Below are 21,332 nucleotides of genomic sequence, written 5' to 3'. Positions count from 1 at the left end.
TCAAGGATACATAGATAAATCCAAGCCTTTGATATAAATACATGGGAGATAAAGGCAAGGACAGGTGGTTTCTTGTGAGTCTGAGGCCAGGCTAATCCACAGAGCAAATCCAAGTGAGCCCGGCTACACAGGGAAACCCTATCTCAATAAATAATTGTTTCAATTATCAAAATGAAAAGTTCAGCAGTTTTAATGGTGCTACAAATCCTCTATGAGAGAGGTCAAAATAGAGCAGACCTAAATAGAAGGGGGGCTGCTAGATTAAATCAGTCTATACGTTTGATGATTTTAGGTTGCTGGACCAAGGACATGTTATTTTGGGAGGAGATCTTTGTATTTGTGTTAACAGAGAAGAAGAAAAGGAAAAAAAGAAAGGAAGGCTTTGGATTCCTTTCAAGGTAATAAGGGTCGGATGTGGTAGAGGACGACTCCCTGAAGATCTTGGCTGCTGACAGGAAGGGATAAAAATCAAGAAAACCAAACATGAGAGGTAACATAATTTGCTGATCCCTCTACATGGGACTAGTGTTGAAACTGACTGAGACATAAAAATCTCTCTAGCCAGAACTTCAGCTATACACAGCCAATGCATGTAGGCATAGATTAAAAAAAAAACTAATAAGGGTTTTTAAAAATGCTTTAACCTCCCTTCTAGCCCACCACCCACCAGAGGCAGTGGAGAGGAAAGGTTAACAGGGCTAAGTAGGGTGGGCCTGTTTAGAAACATTTGTCAGGATATCGGCAGTTCAGGTCACACAAATCAGCAGTGGTAGCTCGATCCACTCTCAAACACTTATTGACAAATCAGCAACCACAGTTTGATTCAGAAGAAACCACAAGGCTCTGCTAATCAGTCTGAGTCTACAGAAGCCGCCAGAACGCCACCAAAAGTTCTTCGGTGCATTTCTCTCAATGAAGTCAGGACAAATGAAAATCAGTGGAGAAGGCAAGGCAAACCAATGCCAGTGTCATCAGCAAAGACCAGTGTCAGCAGAGTCCAACAAAGACCAGCAAAGAGTGTCAAGGCAGGGCAAACCAATGCCAGTGTCATCAGCAAAGACCAGTGTCAGCAGAGTCCAACAAAGACCAGCAAAGAGTGTCAAGGCAGGGCAAACCAATGCCAGTGTCATCCACTGCCGTTTGGGTTATATTTATCCCCTTTTCAAACATTATGTGTTCTCTAAAGTGTCTACTCTAGCAAAACATCACATGCCCTTTTCTAGGCAGCTTCCAGAAAAACACCGTATGTCTTGTTTGACATAAAAAAAATAAATAAAACAAGCAAAAAAACCCACGAAAACCAAAATTCCCACCTCAGATGGATCTTGTCAGCTACAGTCCTCAGGATTCATCACATCATCTTTCATACGGCATGAAGTAAGATTTATATTACAATTTGGTTATATGATTAAACTAAACAGTCTTAAACAAAGACAGTTGTCTCTGCCTGCTCAAACAAGGAGCAAAAATTCATCCTTAACTGATTTGCTCACCCTGCACAGTCCATACAATTGTCTTTACAGAACTAAACATTGGTTGGAAAGTTTATATGTTGCAGAATGAGAAAGCAGGAGGACAGTCCTGACGGGATTCACGTTTGAGGATCCTGGGATGCACAGACCTGCTGTTTCAACTCCCTGATTGATCTGCCTCAGACTGATGCTGAGTCCAGAGACATCTTCCAGAACAGCTTCAGAAAGGACTGCTAATCCCAGATGACTTTGGTCCATCCAGCTTTTCAGACTGTTCCAGTCAGAACTATAGTTAAGCCCTGAACTTAAACAGCACATAGAGACTGGACAACAAATGATACCAGCTGGCTTTCTTTTGACTTTTAAACATTTTCCCTGTATCCTGTTGGTCTCCAAACAGGAATTCTTCACTTCGTTCATCATGAAGCAATTATAAGACCACCGTTGTCCCAATCCCTTAAGTTGGGGTGGATGGTTTTGGTCATTTTGTGTTATTTTAGGAGATAATTTGCAAATAATTATGGTCTTGGATATGGAGGAAACAAAATAGGGAGGTTAGACTCAGGGATTTCTATCCTTTTCTCTGTCCTTCTTAGATAAAGGGTAGGTGGTTGAAAAGAAAAAGGATATAGAAATATAATTAGACAAATAGGGGTATATTATTGAATCTACTCTTAAATCTAAAATATTTTATAGCCATAATATTACATTGGTACAGAAGTTTGTATATTGATACAAAAATGATTTTGTAACATTGGTACAGAACTTTGTATACTGATTTAGGTGTAAGGTTTTCAATAGTATAAATCTTTGTATATTGGTACAAAATTTCAGATTTGTTACAACACATTATAGATATGTTTCAATTCTTTGTCGTTGTGCCTATACTACTCATTTAAATATGTTAAGGTTTAGTTTCAATCCTTTAATAGCTTCTGTTACAAACCGTTTAATAAGGTAAGCCAATAATCAGTCAATCAAACACTTAGGTTGGATTATCGCAAAAATATACATCCTGGGTTATACAGATAATAGGTAGCTGGAGATGGGCACTGTTTGCTTGTTCAGATATGCTATGAATAGATGGTCTTCAAAAGTGTCAGAGCCACAGAATACAGCATTTAAATTTATTCCACTGATAAAAGATCTTATGATTATGAGGCAAATCTGCTCCTAGCAGAACCTCCATTCCCCTTCAAAAAATAGAATGTGCGTCAATAACTTCCATGTGGAGTTGCTTCAGTTGTGGCAAGCTAACCACTGGGCATGCAATGCCATAATTTCATCTACAGGCAAAATACTGTTGAAAAATGAGGGACAGATACAGGATTGTCAACTACTAAGCTCTGCCAATTCAAGGTAAGCTAGTCCTTCATAATTTCTGCTTCACTTAAGGTCTGTCAGATGTTCTGGGTCAGAAGGCTGGAGTTAAATGTTCTAACATTATAAAGAATACTGGGGACTGTCTAAGCAGTCAGCCATCTCTGCCACTTGTTTAATTTTTGGGAGCTGCGTTCCTTCACTTCTTTCTTATTCAAATAATATGTATTCTTCCTCAGATCTCTGTTCTTTCTTATTCAAATAATATGTATTCTTCCTCAGATCCCTGATGAAGTTGAAGACTAGATATAGTCTCACAATTAAAGTTGCTTAGCATTTAGGAACATGTTCTAAGTCTAAAATGTTTTAGGTTAATAATTCAGGTTAGGATAAAAGTTGATTTAAATATAAAACTCTAAACTAACACAAGATAGGATAGATAGAATACTTGATCTAAATTGCCAAATATAAGTAGATGAGACTTCATATATACTATACATTATGGTTTTCATAATTGTTTTACTGGTATATTTCAAAGAAAAAGAATCTTTTATGGATTAAAAAGAGGAAATGTAGAAAGAATATTTTGTGTATTATATGAATGCATCCTGTCAATTAAAAAGCCTATGGCTTAGGCGGGAAATAGAGGTGAGACATCTGGGAGGAGAATTCTTGGAGAAGGCGGGAGAGTCACTGAAAAGAGGTGATGAGACAGACTTATGGTTGTTGTGGTTTGCCCTGAAGTTATCTGTATTTTGATGTAATTCCACTGCCCCAAGGACAGCTGCCTAGTCACTACTCAGGAATCAGGTGACTTCACCAGAACCTTCTCCCCACTGAATTTGTAAAGTACAGGTGAGGGGCAGGTACAGGATAGAAGGAGGCCTGTCACTGGAGGAGAAGGAGGGATGGGCGGGAGAGAAGTTTGAGGGAAGAGAAGAGAGGAGACTGGAACAGAAAGGAGGAGACGGGAGGGAGAAGGAGAGAAGCCGTGGCAGGACAATGGAGACTGATGTTAAGATTCTGTTCTGTGTATTTACAGGTTGTTTTTAACGTTCTCAAGGGATGGATGGTACCGGGCTTTGTATGTTTAAGTGGGCAATTTTATCTTACCAATTGGATCTAAGGTTATTGTGTTGTGTGTTCTTTAATGGGTAGATTTAAGTGTAATGGAGTGTGGTCTTGCCGCCGTGGAGTTGGGATGTGTTTCCGCCAAGATATCTAGGACATATCTTGGGGTACTATGGTGCCAGACCTAGCAAGGTAAAGACAACCATACTTTTTTATTATATTTTTACAACTTACGGTATCCGAGCACAAGTAACCAGTTATGCGTCAGGAAATAGGACTAAAATCATTGGGTTATTTTAGTTATGATCTGGCAAGAATAGAGCCTAGCTATATGGCCAAGATATGTGTAAGTATATTTTGAGTGAGGATGGAACTGAGAGGAAGAACCAGGTTTAACTACAACAATTCATTTAATCTACATCCTTCTGTTTTTAGACGAGATCTGTGTGTGCACAATACGACATAGTCCAACGCTTCGAATGACATAGTGCAGCATCAGATGACACCTCAAGAGGAAAAGTGAATGGCTGGGCATTTTAGGCAAATGGAGCTAGTCTAAAATGACCTCAAACTCGTGATCCCCCTGACTCGGCATCCCCAGGGATGGGATTACAAGGGTGATCTTCCTTGTGTGCTTTCCAGCCTCATGTTCTGATCCCCCAAGCATTGCATTTGGTGACTGAAATTTTGGAAAATATCCACACAGGATTCGTGCAGGAATCTACTGCACGAAAACATAAGTTATGTGCCATGAAGGCACACTAAGAGCAGTGGGCCAGAAGTGGAGAAACATGTCTTTAATTCCAGCATGCAGGAAGCAGAGACAGGTGAATCTCTGTAGTTTTCAGGCACGCTGGTACTACACAGTGAAACGCTGTATCAGGGAGAGGGGGTGTTGGAGGGAGGGAGGGAGGGAGGGAGGGAGGGAGGGAGAAAAGGAAAAGATGAAAAGAAAGTTGACAGAGAGTAAGCTCAGGGCAATGGGATACAAAGCTTGTGAACCCAGCAAGAAGGGAAGACAAAATGTTTCTTAGAGCAAGTCACCATTGTCTCCATGTTCTGCAAACAGCCATCATTTCCAAGTTCTATGGAAGCTGAAAGTCTCAAGTGACATCACATCCTCCGTCCCACTGCATCCTTACAGCTTCCCACTAGAGCAGCATTAAAACTTTGATTCCTGAATACTGTGGCAAAGGTACTGAACGCTCAGCTCTGCTCTTGCCACCCCCCAACCATCCATTCGATAAAATGTTAATGCCCACTCCTGAGTAGCCCATTGACTTTATCATCACAGTAGCTGGGTAGAAAAGCTAACATCCGACAGCATCATGAGGGTGGGATGAATAAAGACAAACAGGCTACTGCTTGGGACATTGAAAGAAGACTAGATGGAGGTGGCTTGCTGTAGACAGATAGAACACGGGGGACAGACCAACTTGTTTCTTTTCACTCCTGACTAGGCTGGGTCACCCAGAGAGAGAAGATCTCCTTTTTAATTAAGGACAGAAAGACATTTTGTGTTGAGTTATATTTCCCTTGCCCTTAGTTCAAAATTGACTCCATTTGTATGTTTCAAAATGTAAGAATCCTCCAACACACACACACACACACACACACACACACACACACCCCACCTCCTTTCTTTGCCTGACAGGGGTTCAACAAAGTCTCTGAGAGTAAGCGGTCATCCGCTGAAAGACAGGATTTGGCAGTTGGGGCCTAGGTTCTGACTATAGCTGTGGTAGCTTTCTACCCTGTGATAAAAATACCCTGAGAAAATGAACTTAAAAGATTTGTGGCTCATGGTTTCAGAGATTTTCATTTTCATCCATAGTCAATTTGTTACTTTGGGCCCAATGGAGGCAGAACATCATGGTGTGTGTGTGTGTGTGTGTGTGTGTGTGTGTGTGTGTGTATGTGTGTGTGTATGTGTGTGTGTATGTGTGTGTGTATGTGTGTGTATGTGTGTGTGTATGTGTGTGTGTATGTGTGTATGTATGTGTGTGTATGTGTGTGTGTATGTGTGTGTGTATGTGTGTGTATGTGTGTGTGTATGTGTGTATGTATGTATGTGTGTGTATGTGTATGTGTGTGTGTATGTGTGTGTGTGTGTGTATGTGTGTGTGTATGTGTATGTGTGTGTGTATGTGTGTGTGTGTGTGTGTATGTGTGTGTGTGTGTGTGTATGTGTATGTGTGACAGACCAAACCTGTTCATTTCATGGCAACTGGAAATAGGGAGAGGAAGAGACTGCACAAAACCTCCCCTCAACGTCACATTTCCAATGTTCCCCCACTTCCTAGAATTTCTATCGGCTCCACAGTAGCCCCTTAGACTATGAGACTATGAGACTATGAATGAATATTGTCAATTTCAGAGCCCTTAGGGTGACAGCTCTAAACACTACCACGCGGTGCCATCAGGACATTTGGTAGGATATTGAAGACCCAAATCAGGAGGGCAACTTACATTGGCAGTCTGTTCACAATAGGGATTCCTAAGGAGTGGCCCCATGGGGAAGGAAAGCTGTGTGCTAGGCCTAGAACTACCAAGATCAACAGCAAAGTGAGTCCACCAGGTCAGGGTTACATGGGAGTTGCCTGGATCTGAAACCATGGGTCTTAGACTGGGAGAACTTTAAAGCAAGCTGTGGTGGTAACTGCTTGGTACTCAGTGGAACTGTCTGGGAAGGATTAGATGTATGGCCTTGTTAGAGTGGGTGTGGTCTTGCTGGAGGTGTGTCATTAGGGGTGGGCTCTGACATTTAAAACTCCCAGGCGGGCTCAGTCGCACACCCTTTCTCTGCCTCTATCTTTTGCACCAGATGTAAACTCTCAGCTACTGCTCCAATGTCATGCTTGCCTGTTGTCATGCTCCCCACCATGAAAGACTAACCCTCTAAAACAGTAATCAAGGCCCACTTAAATGTTTCCTTTTCCAAGTCGCCTTGGTCATGGTGTCCCATCACAATAGAACAGTAAGGCACCACACAACCCAATGGACTGGAGACAAAGGTTTGCATGATCTTTCACAGTTAAAACGAAGGGATCTGGCACAGCCAGCAATTACGCCTCCATGGATTAATAGACTAGTTCTCACTGCTTTGAGTTAAAGGCTTAAATTTTTGAACCCAAATAGTATGAAGAGACCTTTATCAATTATGTATAGAACCAAATGCTTCATTTATATTTGGAAAATGTCTTATATACATTTTCTTCAGTTCATATGTCATCGAGGGCACACATGTTTTAATATCGCGTTGAAATACATTGCGAGTTGGCAGAGACCTTAAGAAGGTGTAGTGTACAAGCACTTCGAGACTGGCCAGATGATGGTACCAGTGTTCTACAAGCAGGAACCTCTCTCGTTTCCAAGGGCCATCTCATCACAGAATCCATCAATCCCATGCTGTTTTGCATAATGATACCTGCCCTCGCCCACACTCCTGCCCATGCCAGAAAAACTTCCAGGTATCACGTCCTTGTCTGGATCTCTGGTTGGTGGTGGTAGCTCATCTTCTGCAATGGGACCTGAAGGGAGAAGTAGACTTGTGAAATAAAAAGCATCTCAAAGGCATCATGTTTCAGGGTGATGCTTTGAGGCACAGTAAGCTTAGGAAAAACTAAAAATCTACAAGATAGTGTAAGTAGATCCGACCTCTGAAAACTTGTATTAGGCAAATGCAGTTGCAAAAATATGCACTAAAATGACACCAGCCAGTTGACTCTGGCCAGCGGGCTATTGATTTGCTTGCCTGAATTTGTCATGCGTAGTTGGTGAGTTAAACATACGGATGAACTCCTGTGATAGTTCCAGAGAGACAGAAGGAAAGCCTCTTTAGGCAGATAATAAAGAAACTCAAGTAAAAACACCACAGTTGGAGAGCTTGGATAGGCAGGCTGGTGAGAGGGTGACTGCATCACCAGCTGCAACTTCAGCACTGGTACTTGGAAGGCCATGTATACCAGGAACCAGTCTGTTCATTCCGTGCAAGCACAAGCCAGAGTGAGGCAGGGTTACAGCAAGCCCAGTGTGCGGCCCATAGGCCACATGCAGCTGGGGATAGCTATGAAGGTGATCAAACAGGAAACCAGATTTTCAGAGGGTTTTTGTTTTTTGTTTTGTACATTGGTTGACTCAACTGCGCAGTTCTCAAGCATGAACTTTGTAGAGGACAATGTCAACAGCTAGGACGCACCCTCAATGCCCTTACATGATCTAAGTTAGCCCATGTGTAAAGATAAGACAACTGGGGTCCTAAGGAAAAAATGGTCTCTGCAGGAGCCTCTGGGACCACTGAACCTGGCTCGGTTCAGTGCAGTGCACAGGAGCTCACAGGAGGAGCTCAGTGATATAACTGAGCACTGGACACAAGGTGGACATAATGGTCCCTGGAGATATGCAGTCGAGAGCTACAGGGCCTTCTCCCCACACCCTTTGAAGAAAATAACTAAGTTGAGAGAAGCAGTAAGAGATCCACGCTTTGTTTTAATTTGCATATGGAGTGCAGAAAAACTAACATTCTCTTAAAGTAATTTGCAACAATATTTAGGACTAAGTTAACACATTTTCTGTAAAGAGTAAGAGAGTAATTAGACTTTGCTGTGTATGTGTGTTTTCAGTGCTGCTGCTGCTTCCACAGGACCGGATAAAAACCCAATAGGCAGGTCCAATGTTTTCAAGTGAGCTAAGAAGATTATATTTAAAAATGCTAACACTATGTTCAGAAATAAACCTAAGAAATAAGTGCCAGATATTTTACATGGCCTGAAAAATCTAAAGGTCACTTAAAGGGGCTGGAGAGATGGCTCAGCAGTTAGGAATATTTACTATAGAAATATTTACTATAGCAAAGGGTTGTTCTTTAAAAGCCCAGTTTACAAGAATTACAAGGGAGTAAGAAAAAAAAAAAAGCCCTAACTTCTTCCATTTTCTTTGGTACAGAAAAATCTGGTTTACTTTTTCAAATTAACAGTGATCATTTTCAAAAGAAAAAAAATTACTTGAAAAAAGTCAGCATTGGTTCCTAATTAAAAACACGCAGCAGGGGTTGGGGATTTAGCTCAGTGGTAGAGCGCTTGCCTAGGAAGCGCAAGGCCCTGGGTTCGGTCCCCAGCTCCGAAAAAAAAGAACCAAAAAAAAAAAAAAAACAAAAAAAACAAAAACAAAAAACCACGCAGCAAATTAGAGAGGAGTATTCTCAACTGGATTAAAGATGTCTGCCAAGGACTTACAGCTTGCGTAGTATTTAGTTAAAGGCAGACGAACGACTTCCAGAGTCCAGAAAAGAAGAAAACTACATTCTCTGTGTGTGAGTCTATTTGTCTGTCTATCTGTTCTCTCCATTTCAACCTTCCAGGAGAGGTTCTAACCACTTGAATAGTGCCAAAATAAGGGCTAAGGGCAATTTACATCAGAAGAGAAAACCCCAACAGGGCTGCCTATACAGACAGTCTGACGGGGGCTGGATGTGTGCCGCCCACTTGGAACCCATGAGTTTCAGGCCAGCCTGGATTATATAATAGATTTGAGACCAGCATAGAGTGCCATGAGATGCTGCCTCAACCAAACAGAACTACATGGGATATTCCAAAAAGTCATCAGAATTTATCAAATTTGTAGGTAAACTTAAAAATGTTTTATGCTTAAAATTGCTGGTGTGGGAGTGGGGATCCCAGCCCCTTTAAAGCATAGAGTTCCCCTAACCTCTCCAAAGAGTGTGTCCCTTTCTAGTACTCACTTGAGTTCAGGCATCTGCATGGCTGCTTCCCAGAGAAGCTAGACCACATCATCTACACAGACGGATGAGTCGTGGTGCTCTGTCCTGTGACCAGGTTCTCTCTCTGAAGGACCACATGCTCTGAAGAGTCTGTCCCAGGGCGGAATGTGGATTGCGAGCGTCTAAGCATACGCTTTCAGAATCCAAGCCTGTGGTATTAAGTAGTAGCCTTTTTCCTACTTCAGTTATGTGCCCCTCCCCCCACCCAACAGGCCCATATGCTTCTCTATTGGCCAGGATGGAAATCTTTAAAGCCTTCCATTCCTTCCTCACTTGGATGCCCATTCATTTCAGCCATGATAGACCACTGAAGGCTCTCTGTTCTGCCAGTCCTAGTAGACCAAAATGGGAGTGTCTGAAGATTATCCAGGTCACACCTCTCTTTTCAACTGAGGTAACAGATTATGAGTCACGTTGTTTCTTTAGGCCAAATATTTAATCATTTGCTTTGCGACCACCTTCAAATGAAGGACAGTTGGATAATGTGATGGAAATCCACTGAGCATGTCCAAAACTTTCAGTCTCAAATGTTCTGTCATCAGGCTACATTAAGGAGCTGGGGACACGGTTCAGTTATAGAGTACGTATTAGCGTGCATAAAACCTTGGGTTCAATCCCCCAAATCACGAAACATAAAAAATACTGAGACAGGGGGCTGGAGAGATGGCTCAGTGGTTAAGAGCACTGGCTGTTCTCCCGGAGGTCCTGAGTTCACTTCCCAGCAACCACATGGTGGCTCACAACCATCTGTAAAGGGATACTGTGCACTCTTCTGGTGTGTGTCTGCAGTGTACTCATATAAATAAATAAATCTTTAAAAAATACGGAGACAGCAGGCCACATCAATCGTCTGCCTGTAAAATCACCACAGTGGGTACTGTGCTCACGGTCAGAGGATACTTTTAGAAGTAATCGCTACCTTTGAATCCAGCTCCAAGTTTCAAGCTCTGGCTTTCAAAATTTGAGGTGCTGGAGCCCCCTTTAGGAAGCCAGTGAGAGCTATCTATAAATATAAACCCTTTCGATTCACGCAAATTTACACATAACCATTTTACTACAGAGTTTAGCCAGGAGCATGAAACAGCATGTAAGAAGGCAGAAATGTCCACATACGTGTCATATGGCCAACACAGGTTTAAAGCTGGCTCTTCAATCACAACGGTTTATAGAACATGAAGATTACCGAGCTTATTGAATCCACACACCAACCCAGTGAGGGGTATTGATATCCCAATTTTATCCACGAGGATGCCAAAACCCAAAGAAGTCGGGAGACTCTCCAAAGTGTACATGGCTCATTAGAGGCAGTATAAGAACTAGAGCACATACTAGGGACTCTGCTCAAGTGCAGAATTTTCAGGGTCAGGGGGTCCAGGATTTCTGCTAACTTCCAAGGGGAGACTCCCATTTCCAACCCACCCAGTTCCGATGTGGCAGAGAATGCCACCAGGGACTCTCTAAAGCTACAGACCAGGCCCACCTCGTTATTTCTAATTCCATCCTCCAAGGACTACCACCAGCAAGGACACCAGAAAGCTTGACATTTGTCATCTCTGGCTTTGGTATCCAGATCCAAAACTCTACTTCAAACAAAACCCAACCTGCCAGTAGCAGCAGCAGCAGCAGCAAGGCACACAGGTTGGTTCTGGGGTTCAAGGTTCTCTCTTCACCATAGCTGTGAGCTACTCAGTCGCTTCACAGAGGACAGCTGTTGGTAACAGAGGCAAACACCTGAGGGGGCGGGGAGAGCTTTCACGTAGGAGAAAATAGTAGGCCTTAAAAAGAAAACTTCCCAACTTTAGAAAGGATGCAGATGCTGGGAGATTTGCAAAATGCCCATAAACACAACGGGTCAGAGAACAGTCAAGGTGGGAAACCCCAAGCGAGCTGTTTACCAGGCCATCCTTGCTGGTACCCAACTCTTGTGACGTCTGCTCAAAAGAAAGATAGGGTAGGTATACGGCTTGATACTATTATCACTAAGCTAGAGCCTCTGGGTTGTGTCATCGGCAACGAGCTGCTGTGCAGGAACACTAGAAATATGAAGTCCCAATGGCCGATGGCCAACGAGAAAAACATGGTGATGCTATGCTTTAGCAACTGCCTCCCTAGAACACCATCCCTCATTACAGAACCATGAACATCAAACCTTCATCAAAACCTTGTGTAAAACGGAAATGATACCACTCCTGCCTGCCCTTATTTATTTTGAGCTCTGGCCAGGAAACCTGTGTATTATGACCATAGTGAAAGCTTCCCAGACTGAGTAAACCACCACCAGGTTTGCTCTCCCTAACTCTGAAAGCTCCTAGCTAATTTCCCAGCACCTGCTTTGGAGTCCTAAACTGGATGGATAATTTTTGGCTGCCTCAGAGGATCCATGTCCTGGAAATGCTCTGTCTATAAGTCTTCAGAGCTCATAAAATAGCACATGTGTACTACCCCGCCCCTTGTAAAGGCACTAGGGGTGGAAACCTAGCAGCTTTTGTCTACCCTGACCTTAGCTTCAGTAAGGACCCTCGTCAACATTGATATCACCTCCTACAAGAGTAGTCTTTGTTTTCTGGAACTCAGGCTTCCCAGCCAGCAGAGACCCATAAATTGGATGTCAAATTCTTTGCCTTTTTTTTTCTCGTTTTGAAAATTTGAGGATACATCATGCCCCCGCCCTGACCCCATCCTCCAGTGTTTTACACATCCTCCAGTGTTTACACTTTTCCCTCCCTCTTCCATTTATGTTGATGGCCGTGATAGAAGCCAGGGTGAGCTGCTACTAGACAACCCATGGGGGTACGGGGGGTGGGGCACCTGGAGAAAAAAGAAAGGAGTTACAGTTGTCCCTGCCAATGTCCATGGGCACCGTACCCACGACACAGGGCTCCTCCCGCCAGACTCACTCCAGTTGCCCGTTCTGTGCTTGTAGCAACCCCAGCTGATGCCCAAAGAGAAACAACAAAGGTGGTAGAGTCCTGGGCCAACACCAGCTGGCTGCTTTCTGACCTCAGCCCAAGAGCTGCTGAGACAGCATCTCCTTCATTTCTGGGGCCTCCGCTCTCTTCCTTGACCTTCCCTATATCCTGGGAATGCAGCTGGGGGAGACACGCTTTTCACCCCACTGTGTAATGCTCTCTCTGTCCTAATCTCTGCACCTACCTAGCACTTGGCAAGGGTTCAGGGGAGGAGGAGGACCAGAAGAAAGCAGAGGGAGAGGGAAAGCTCTCATCTTTCTTCGTTCTGACTCTCCCTTTCCCTTTCAGAATTTTTTCTGAAACATTGTCTCAATTTTTGGCTGACACCTCCATCACCTCTGTTTTTGGAGCCTAACTCCTCTGCCATTTTAAATTCCCTGCCTAGGGGTTGGGGATTTGGCTCAGTGGCAGAGCGCTTGCCTAGGAAGCGCAAGGCCCTGGGTTCGGTCCCCAGCTCCGAAAAAAAAGAACCAAAAAAATAAATAAATTCCCTGCCTATATTTCTTATCTGGGTTTCTGCTTTGATAATCTTTTTCCCCCCATATTTTCTAAAAAAGACTTTTTCTTTATGGCTAGGATCAGGCCAATTTAGGTTTATGTAAAAAGCAACAGCTAGGACGAACATCATCCAGCCGCTCACAGAGGCAGGACCCTACAGCTCCACAAGTGACTCATGCCCTCCTGTTACCCAGAAGCTCTTCCAATTACCATCAACGTAGAAACTGACCCTTTCAAGGGTCTTTGTAGTGTCACAGGATGGGCAGCAGTCAGTGACTTGACTTGTCTGTCCTGTTGCTCCAAAGAGGTCAGCCCTGTGTCCTTTGAGTGACAGCAAGGGCCATGAGACAACACATAACACGAAAAATAAATAACTTGGGGTTCACGCCACAGCCACACTGTGTTTTCCACCCCACTTTCTGATCATAGCATGACCTCCGACAGAGCTGGCTACTGCTAGGAGAGCCTTCTGAGAGCTCATCTGGGCTCAGAGGCTTACTGCTTCCCATCCGTGTTCTCAGCTAGAGAGGACGTAGCCTGTACGATAGCAGAACGTGAACCCAGGTTCCCACATGGGTGTGGCACTCTATCAGCAGAAGACCAAAGTTCCACACTGGGCGGAAGATGAGAGAAGGCATTATAATTTTGTACGGATGACAGAAATGTAGTTAGTGGTCAGACATTAAAGAGAGGACCCAGGCAAGCCAGAGGGATGAGATTCACAGGGACTACGGACCAAACAAAGAACTTTTTGAGTCAGCTACACCCAACTCCTGCTGCTCAACTCTGCATCCTAGACTACAATACCCGAGGGAGATTAATTTCTCACAAGATTGTTGTAGATTCTTAGAGAGCTCTGAGATGTACACCTAACTTGGTGCTTCGTCATCTCTGTAGTATTGTTTCTTGTCTGGGATCACTTTGAGTGACAAGACTGTGATTCTGCAGAATGGGAAAGGGCAGCCCCACTTCCGCCCCTGTCACTTCAGGTCAGGACATACAACAATGTACTTAACACGGCTAGTCTTCTCTAATCAATACTCCACACATGTAGCTATTCGTCTACAGGTCTAAGCTATCTTAAAATGAGATTTAATAATGATCCAACCACAGGATAAAGATAGCCCTTTTTTTAAACACCCTTTTACTGAGAACCTCATTTCCCCAGTTTGAAGCTTTGGGAAGGAAAGCTCCTTTCCTCCTTTCTATCCAGTGTCTATAGAGTCTGGTATTTCCACACCCACAGTCTAGTCTAAAATCATACCAGCGTATGAACTTAAGGCTCCCATGACTGTCTCACACTTCAAAACTTTGTGCAGGCTCTGTACCAGCCCTAGAGAACAAAAGGAAGTTTTCCCCAGCAACCTAAGTTCTGTAGTTCTTTAGTTTACCCTTGAACCTCATGTTAGTCTTGTTACAATGACTTCTTTAATGATGTCAAAGTGACTTAAGAGTCACTTGGAGAATTTTCCTCTTTCTTCCTGTCTAGAAAGGATACCTCTCCTACACAAGGAGAGGGATTGGATAGAAAAAGGAGAAGGGAAATGGGTTATGGAGAAACCTCTGGGTTCCTCCCTAGGGCTTGGCAGAACCCTGTGAACTAAGAACGGGAGCTGGGCAGTGTAGGGTAAAGCTATAGACCCTTGGAGAGCGTTACTTTGTTGACTCTGGGCAACAATGTGAGATAACTCAAGGGGCAGAAGGCATGACAGCTCTCTTGTCAGAAAAACCTGGCTAAAATCTCCAGCCTCGTGCTCCAGAGATGGTATCTATGGAGTTGTCAACTCAAGCCAAGTGCTGACCGATGACTATATGTCCCCATTTAATATCCCTTTCCTGTGACAGGTTTGAAATTTTTTTACAAAAATTGCTCCAAAAGGCCACCAGATGAGTCCGTGGGATTATTTAACAGAGTTTGCACAGCTCCTACCTAAACTCACTCTAAAGCCACTGTCACCACAAGACTATATAGCTGTGCAACAAACAGTTCAATCTTGGCAGCAGTTTAAGGTTTTGGGTAAGATGGGACTTACCCTACCCCACTGCACCCCACCCCCACTACCATGAAGATCTTTGTCGAGCCTAGCTATTGCGTTCTTCGTGGGACCAGCCTAACTAAAGGCCACTGGGCTGGAATAGCCAACGCCTTCCAACTGCCACTAAGGGAGGTTTTCCGTTCCGTGTTTGGGATTGGCTGGGACTTCTGGTGCCTCCTGCCAAGGGTGGAGCCAATGGTTGGGCAGCCCAGAAGGCTCCAAGCATGCGCACTTGAGCTCGAGCTCTTGCGTCGTCTGTTCATCAGTGCAGTTAGTTGGTCTTCAAGCTCAGTGCAAGTTGGTGGTAGTGTCCCTGTACTCCATGTGGCCTGCTGCATGCTCGTGCAGGGTTTTAAGATCGGGTCCTGAGCTTAAATACATTTCCCCGGGGTGTGAGGCTAGTCCCTTCCTTATAGCTTCATAGTCTTTGATGGAGCTGTGCCATCTGAGAAGCCTGCCTCTGGATTGGGGTTTTGGGGAAGGGGGGTGGGTGCCAAGTCTCACCATGGTGTCATTCCTGGGTCCTATTGTGGGGGCCCTCTTACCAGCCTGCCCTCTCGTAGTTCAGAAAGCCCTGCCGGGGCATCTGTTTGTCCTCTTGCCACTTTGTTTCTGGGTCCTCCTTCATCTTTCCTATGTTCTATCATGTTCTGTCGCCAGCACTCTCCAAGTCTCATTTACTACAGATCTTTTGACACCGGTCATTCTTTTAAGCCCAAAGACCGTTTGTGAAGTGGACAGAGCTATAACTGCTGCTGTTTGTAGAGTTTTGTGTCACACTATTTCCTTTTTTAACGTTTACATTGTTGGTGAATTTTACATTGCGCACCCGGTCATGCTCACTTCCCAGTCCTCCCAGGTGTGCCTCCCCACCTTGTGACCACCCCCTAAAAAAGAAAAACAACTCCAATTTGTGTTGCCCATCCTTACTGAAGCACAGGCAAACTCCCAGTGACCAGCTCCTTAAGACTGAATCCCTCCCCACCCCCACCCCTGTCAGAATGTATACATTTAATACGCACATCTTTCTAAGTGGGTTTTTACCTGGACACTTTCACGGCCTACCATCTTAGTAAACATTCTCTTTGTGGCTTACCTTACAATAATAGCACAGTTGGTTTCTTCAGTCACCAAACTCCTGACATCATTTCTCACCTGTTACTCTTAACTAGTCCAGAGAGGAATTGATCGTCAGACAGCGCAAATTGGATAAAGAATGTTTTTCATTTTCCTTTTTATAATTTCTATTCCCACCGTGGAAGTGCGTTAAAGATGGCTTCCACCGCAAGTGAGAAACTGTGGGATCCGGCAAGACGATAACTCTTTGATGATCTCAAAGAACTCTCTCTCTCTCTGCCTTCCAACATCTCCTACATTGTGATTTCAGCAAAAAAGAAAAAAGAGGAAAAGAAAAAAAGAAAAGTAGGCTAGCCAAGATGGCCAAGCGTGACAATGGTGTGGAGAGGCCTAGCAGTGCTTCTGACCATGGTTTGGGAGGCAGAGAAACCTGAAGGATTCCTTAGAAGTCTCCAGCAGAGGGTTCAGCCAGTCCATCTTGCTCACTTGTGCTTGTAAACAAAACAGTATGAAATGAGTTGGGAGCAGATAGGCTTTGTCACTGAGGGCTCATCTACAGTCTATCCCCTGACTATGTCTGGTCTTTAGGCTGCTTCCTCCATTTTATTTGTAAATATGAGGCCTAGAGTCCCAGCTCACTAAAGTGTGCGAAATGTTTGGAAATGTCTGGAGACTTTGAAATCAGAAGGGATCAGCTTTTCTATTATCCCCACCTGTTAAGTGTGTATGCAACCTTGGGTAAATTCTGGAAAGGCAGAGAGCCTCCTATAGGTTTGCACCCACAATGTAACAAGAACCCTGTGAGGATTACCCTCACAGCAGGAAGGAGAGCAAGTCCTCATTCCTGCCTCCCCTCTCTAAGAGTAACTGTAGCTTCTGAACCCCAGGGCTGAGCTGAATGCCCCTACACCTTCCAGTCCTAGGACTCCAGGGCACTTAACAAATCTCATCTCTTCCACAGCAATAAGGCCCTACTTGGGAAGACTGTTTTGTCAGGGACCTTTGGCCAAAGTTCTTCCTCCCCAACAGGATCACATACCTCCAAGACCACTTCTAAATACCCTGCCCTCTTTTCTTTCCCTGGTTGTAACCCCAATGGGTACCTTTCTACTGTGGCCCTCCCCTCACTCTCACAAACACAGACCCTAACAGACTTTGGCAGTACAGAGCTCATTACCTGCTGCAAAGGTGATTCCCTTTCCTGGGAGTCTTACAGTCAAATGTCACCCCACTTCATCTTTGGGGCTTACTTCTCCCTAGCACTTTTGGGGACAGGGACAGCTTCTTTACCCTCTCCAAGTCCAATCTGTTCCCTCGTGTCCTCTAAAAGGTCTGTTGACAGGTGTGTTAAGTCTGAGAGGGGCACCTCCGGGTGTGCGGAGAAGCCGAGTACTTGCATTCCCTGTGACAAATGTGACGATTGATGGGTGAAAAGAAGTGATAACTAGTGGGACCGGAGACTATTTCAGGTTTTTTTTCCTGGTAAAACATGTATTCAATCGTTTCTATTGCAAGTGTCAGGAACTGGAGAGCATTATGGTGATAGAAAAATACATGACTTGTAAAGGAACGAGAACACACTGAGGAGAAGGAAAGTCAAACTTTAAGGGTATAGTTATCAAATAAATGGTAAACAGAAGGCGGGATGAAAGACGTAGAAAACCATGTATTGATTTCCTGACATTGCAAACAGCTGGGTTTTCCTTTCAAAAGAACTTGGGAATAGGTCAACTTTGAGAAGAGCTATAGTTTAAATAAAAATGCTTCTGAAACAAAATAAATGAACAAGAGCAAATATGCTTGTATGCACATATACAAGAAGATGGGGATCTTAGGGTAGGATGAAGATACTATATCCACAACTTACATACACAAGACAGCATATCGGCTACCTGTATTACCCAAAACTGTTTTTACATTCAAAGAGCTTTGGAAGGAACAGGGAAGAAGCAAAAGATAGAGATACGCATAGTCAGCAACATATACACGGGATAATTTGCAAGCTGAGAAGTTATGGGGTTGAGAGGGGAAGCAGTTCACATAAGATTGGCTTTATCCAGGTCTCTTGCCTTAATTGGAGCCACCAGAATGGTCCTTGGAAGAGTCCCTACCCAACTTCATAAAGCCTGGAAGTCCCAGGGAAAACAATGTCTAAGGATTTATATCTAATGAAGCCCACAGATCCTCCAAGTGAAGGAGAGAAGGGTCCATATTCCAAAGAATGATGAAGGGTGGGAGCCATCAGTAGGGAAACAAGTCTTGAGGATGAGTTCCGTTGACAGGAAGGACGTGTGGAAGAGACAATAGGCAACACAATACACACGGAGGTTTTTCTTACTCTAGGACTATGGGGTGGAGTCATGTAAGGAAGCTGTGTAGGGCTCAATGAGCAGAAATCAGAAAGTGGCTTTTGTGTGTGTGGGGGTGGTGGTGGTCAAGTTTTCCTATCACTGGGAATGGTGTTTGTGGAGGACAGGGCACAGCACTTTTCAGGGAAACCCAGATTTCTTATAGAGGTGGTATGATATTTAGTGACTAAAGCTTGAGGCAGATGTAAAAGCGTTTAACCCATTCTACAAACATAATACATTCTGATAAAGTGAACATTTTATCTCTTGGAAACTAGAAAGGAAGGGAATGGGGGAAGACCAGGGAATGAAGCTTAATGGCAACCTAAAACATTGGGCTTGATATCCAGCATTGGAGGGTGCAGGGGAGAAGCAAAAATATAGACACATATATTCAACAATATATACAGGAAAGTTGGTAAGTTGAGAGAGGAAAAGGTGTCCCAAAGGTTAGCATTCAGTAGAGGAGAGGAGAGGAGAGAATATAAGCACAGTGCCAGGCATGGGAATGAAGGGTGCAGTATTGGGATAGGGAAAGCAGCAAAGCCATCAAATGGGCTGGGGCTTCTAGAGACTGTGCACCTCCTGGACAAAGGGATAAAAAAGCCACAGTCTAGAATGTGATGAGGAATGAGAGGCAGAAAGTAGAGAGTGTCACATGTCACAACAGGCCACCAACATGCCAGGTCTAGGAAACTTCTGACTTAACTGACCCGTGTATCCTCTTCCAACTTGGGGGTTGGCTTTCTGGCCACAGCAGTCCTTCCTTCCCTTTCTTTATTGGAAATTGAAGTAGGCTCTAGGCCATGTTCCAAAGGATCTGACTGGAGAGGCAGCTTTAGAAAAGTAACTGAAAACGTTTTGCTCAGGAGCAGCTGGGTGGCACTGGGTGAGAGAGTCTTAAAACAAACAAACAAAATGTCTGTGTCCCATTTTCCTCAACTGTAAAATGAATTAGCAATGCCAAGAGAGGCCCTAGAGATGTTGGACAGGTAAAAGGAGGAGCTCCGTAGATGAAGACTGCAAGGTGTTAGCTGATTCCTGGTTATCAATGTTGATGACATCATTTCTTAATCCAGTCTCTCAGCCACAATCCCGGGACCCATTGTGATGTCATATACTTTCAAAGACCCCATGACAGCTTCTCTTACTCCCTGGAGAGAAGATGACTTGGAACAAAGGGTCTAAAGACAAGTGTGAGCCGTCTGGGAGGTGTCTGTGCCGGAAGCCTCCTGCTCCGTGAAAGCTCGCCAGCTCTGCTGTACTCTTGCATCACTGAGTTATACTGCACCAGAGTTGTTGGTGTCACCTGTAGGACTAACTTGGACCTTCTTTCCAAGGCTGTTCTAAAGGCCAGCTATGCAATAGGGAAGTCTATTTGGGGTGTTTTCATGACCCATTAGCTGCCCCCGTCCCCTCTTGCTTGTGGGTGGTCACTAAAACCTGGGCCCTCTTCTTTCCAAATGTTAAAATCTTGCTTTTTCCTCCTGCTTCTTCTGTGGGGTTCGCATGGCTCATATCAAAGGTATGAAAAAGTCTGAGCTTGAAGTTGTCCTCGGATTCCCACTACGTATTCCCACGTTAGTAGGGAATCCCTTCACCCTCCCCTTGAAGAGAGCCCTGAATGACTAGAGTTTCGTTTGTGTGGCAGAGGGTTCCTGCTTGCTGGGGAAGACTTTTGAAGGTGAGAGGGACTGCAAGACCACTACTGGCATTTGTAATGAGACACAATACAGTTTGTCAGCTGTGGCTTGTGCTGTTTCTTCCAAAGAAGACATTGGAAAGTCTCCTTTTGAGGTCAAGGAGAAGGCTCTGGGTAGACTGATTTTTCTCACTCAGTGCCTCTGTGTTGACTCTTGTTCTTGGAAAAGCCTCTACCTTTCCCTCAGAATATGTCCAAAGAATTGGTAGAGGATCTGGGGTTGGGGGGTGTGTCCTTGGTGATACAGATTGAATCTACTACGGGAACTCCAGGGGAGGCTTTAGGGGAGTCTACAGTGAGAAATGAGAGGATGAGATATGCATGCTTAAAGCCATGTCATGCAAGAGAGGTCTAGTGAGGACGACACAGGACAGGCGGCCACCGGTGGTAGCTACAAGAGTGGGGGCCTGGGAGCCCTTCAGGGTTGGTGGCAAGTGTCTTGAGTCATGTAGCACAAATGCCCACAGGATAGTAGATTCTTTTAAATGTTGGATGAATGAATGAATGTATGAATGAATGAATGAATGGGTGTGTCTAATGAAAGCATTTCAAGACCTGCCCAATCTAGTACCCTTCATTTAATGAAGTGCTCCTCCCCGGAGCCCTGCAAAAGGCACTTCGATGAACTGTTCACACCCACCCAGCTTCCACCCTCGACCTGAAATTTCTAGAGACCCCAGAGTAATCCAGGACTTGAGGCTTCCTGACTCGGCAGCTTTGGAAACCTTGAGAAGATTTGGAGGTCCATAGGCATACCAGACACTCCAGGCTTGTCTTATCTCTTGGGCCCCAGCATCTCCTCAAATTCACTGAAATTTACTGAAATCATTCATTTTACTCGGGATAGACGGTAGAAAGTTACCTGGGTTTTGTCATGGTACCCTGCTTGTACCTCGATGTCCCTTCAGATGCTTCTGCTGTTCCAAAGGATGGGATGCATGAGGTGGCAAATCCGATGACGGCCTTGCTCTGCCCAGATCACAGGGACTATTGCGAATGCTACCGAGAGGAAGAGGATCAGACTTGACTCCTGCACTGACTCCTGGCTTCACACACCCTG

The 21,332-nt window shown here is 44.4% G+C and overlaps 1 long non-coding RNA gene across 5 annotated transcripts; it reads right to left on the bottom strand.

Moving 5' to 3' along the window:
* Positions 1-7,026: 7,026 nt before the first annotated feature.
* LOC146679309 (uncharacterized) lies at positions 7,027-16,480 on the bottom strand. 5 transcript variants are annotated; one of them, NR_203060.1, is given in 5 exon segments: positions 7,027-7,393; positions 9,604-9,791; positions 11,244-11,350; positions 13,320-13,430; positions 15,143-15,371. It is a non-coding gene; the product is annotated as an uncharacterized LOC146679309 (long non-coding RNA).
* Positions 16,481-21,332: the final 4,852 nt, after the last annotated feature.

This window comes from Rattus norvegicus, chromosome 8 (assembly GCF_021556685.1).
Source record: "Rattus norvegicus strain SHRSP/BbbUtx chromosome 8, alternate assembly SHRSP_T2T, whole genome shotgun sequence".
In the NCBI taxonomy this organism is placed as follows: Eukaryota; Metazoa; Chordata; class Mammalia; order Rodentia; family Muridae; genus Rattus; species Rattus norvegicus.
This window is presented reverse-complemented; position numbering and strand designations above follow the sequence as displayed.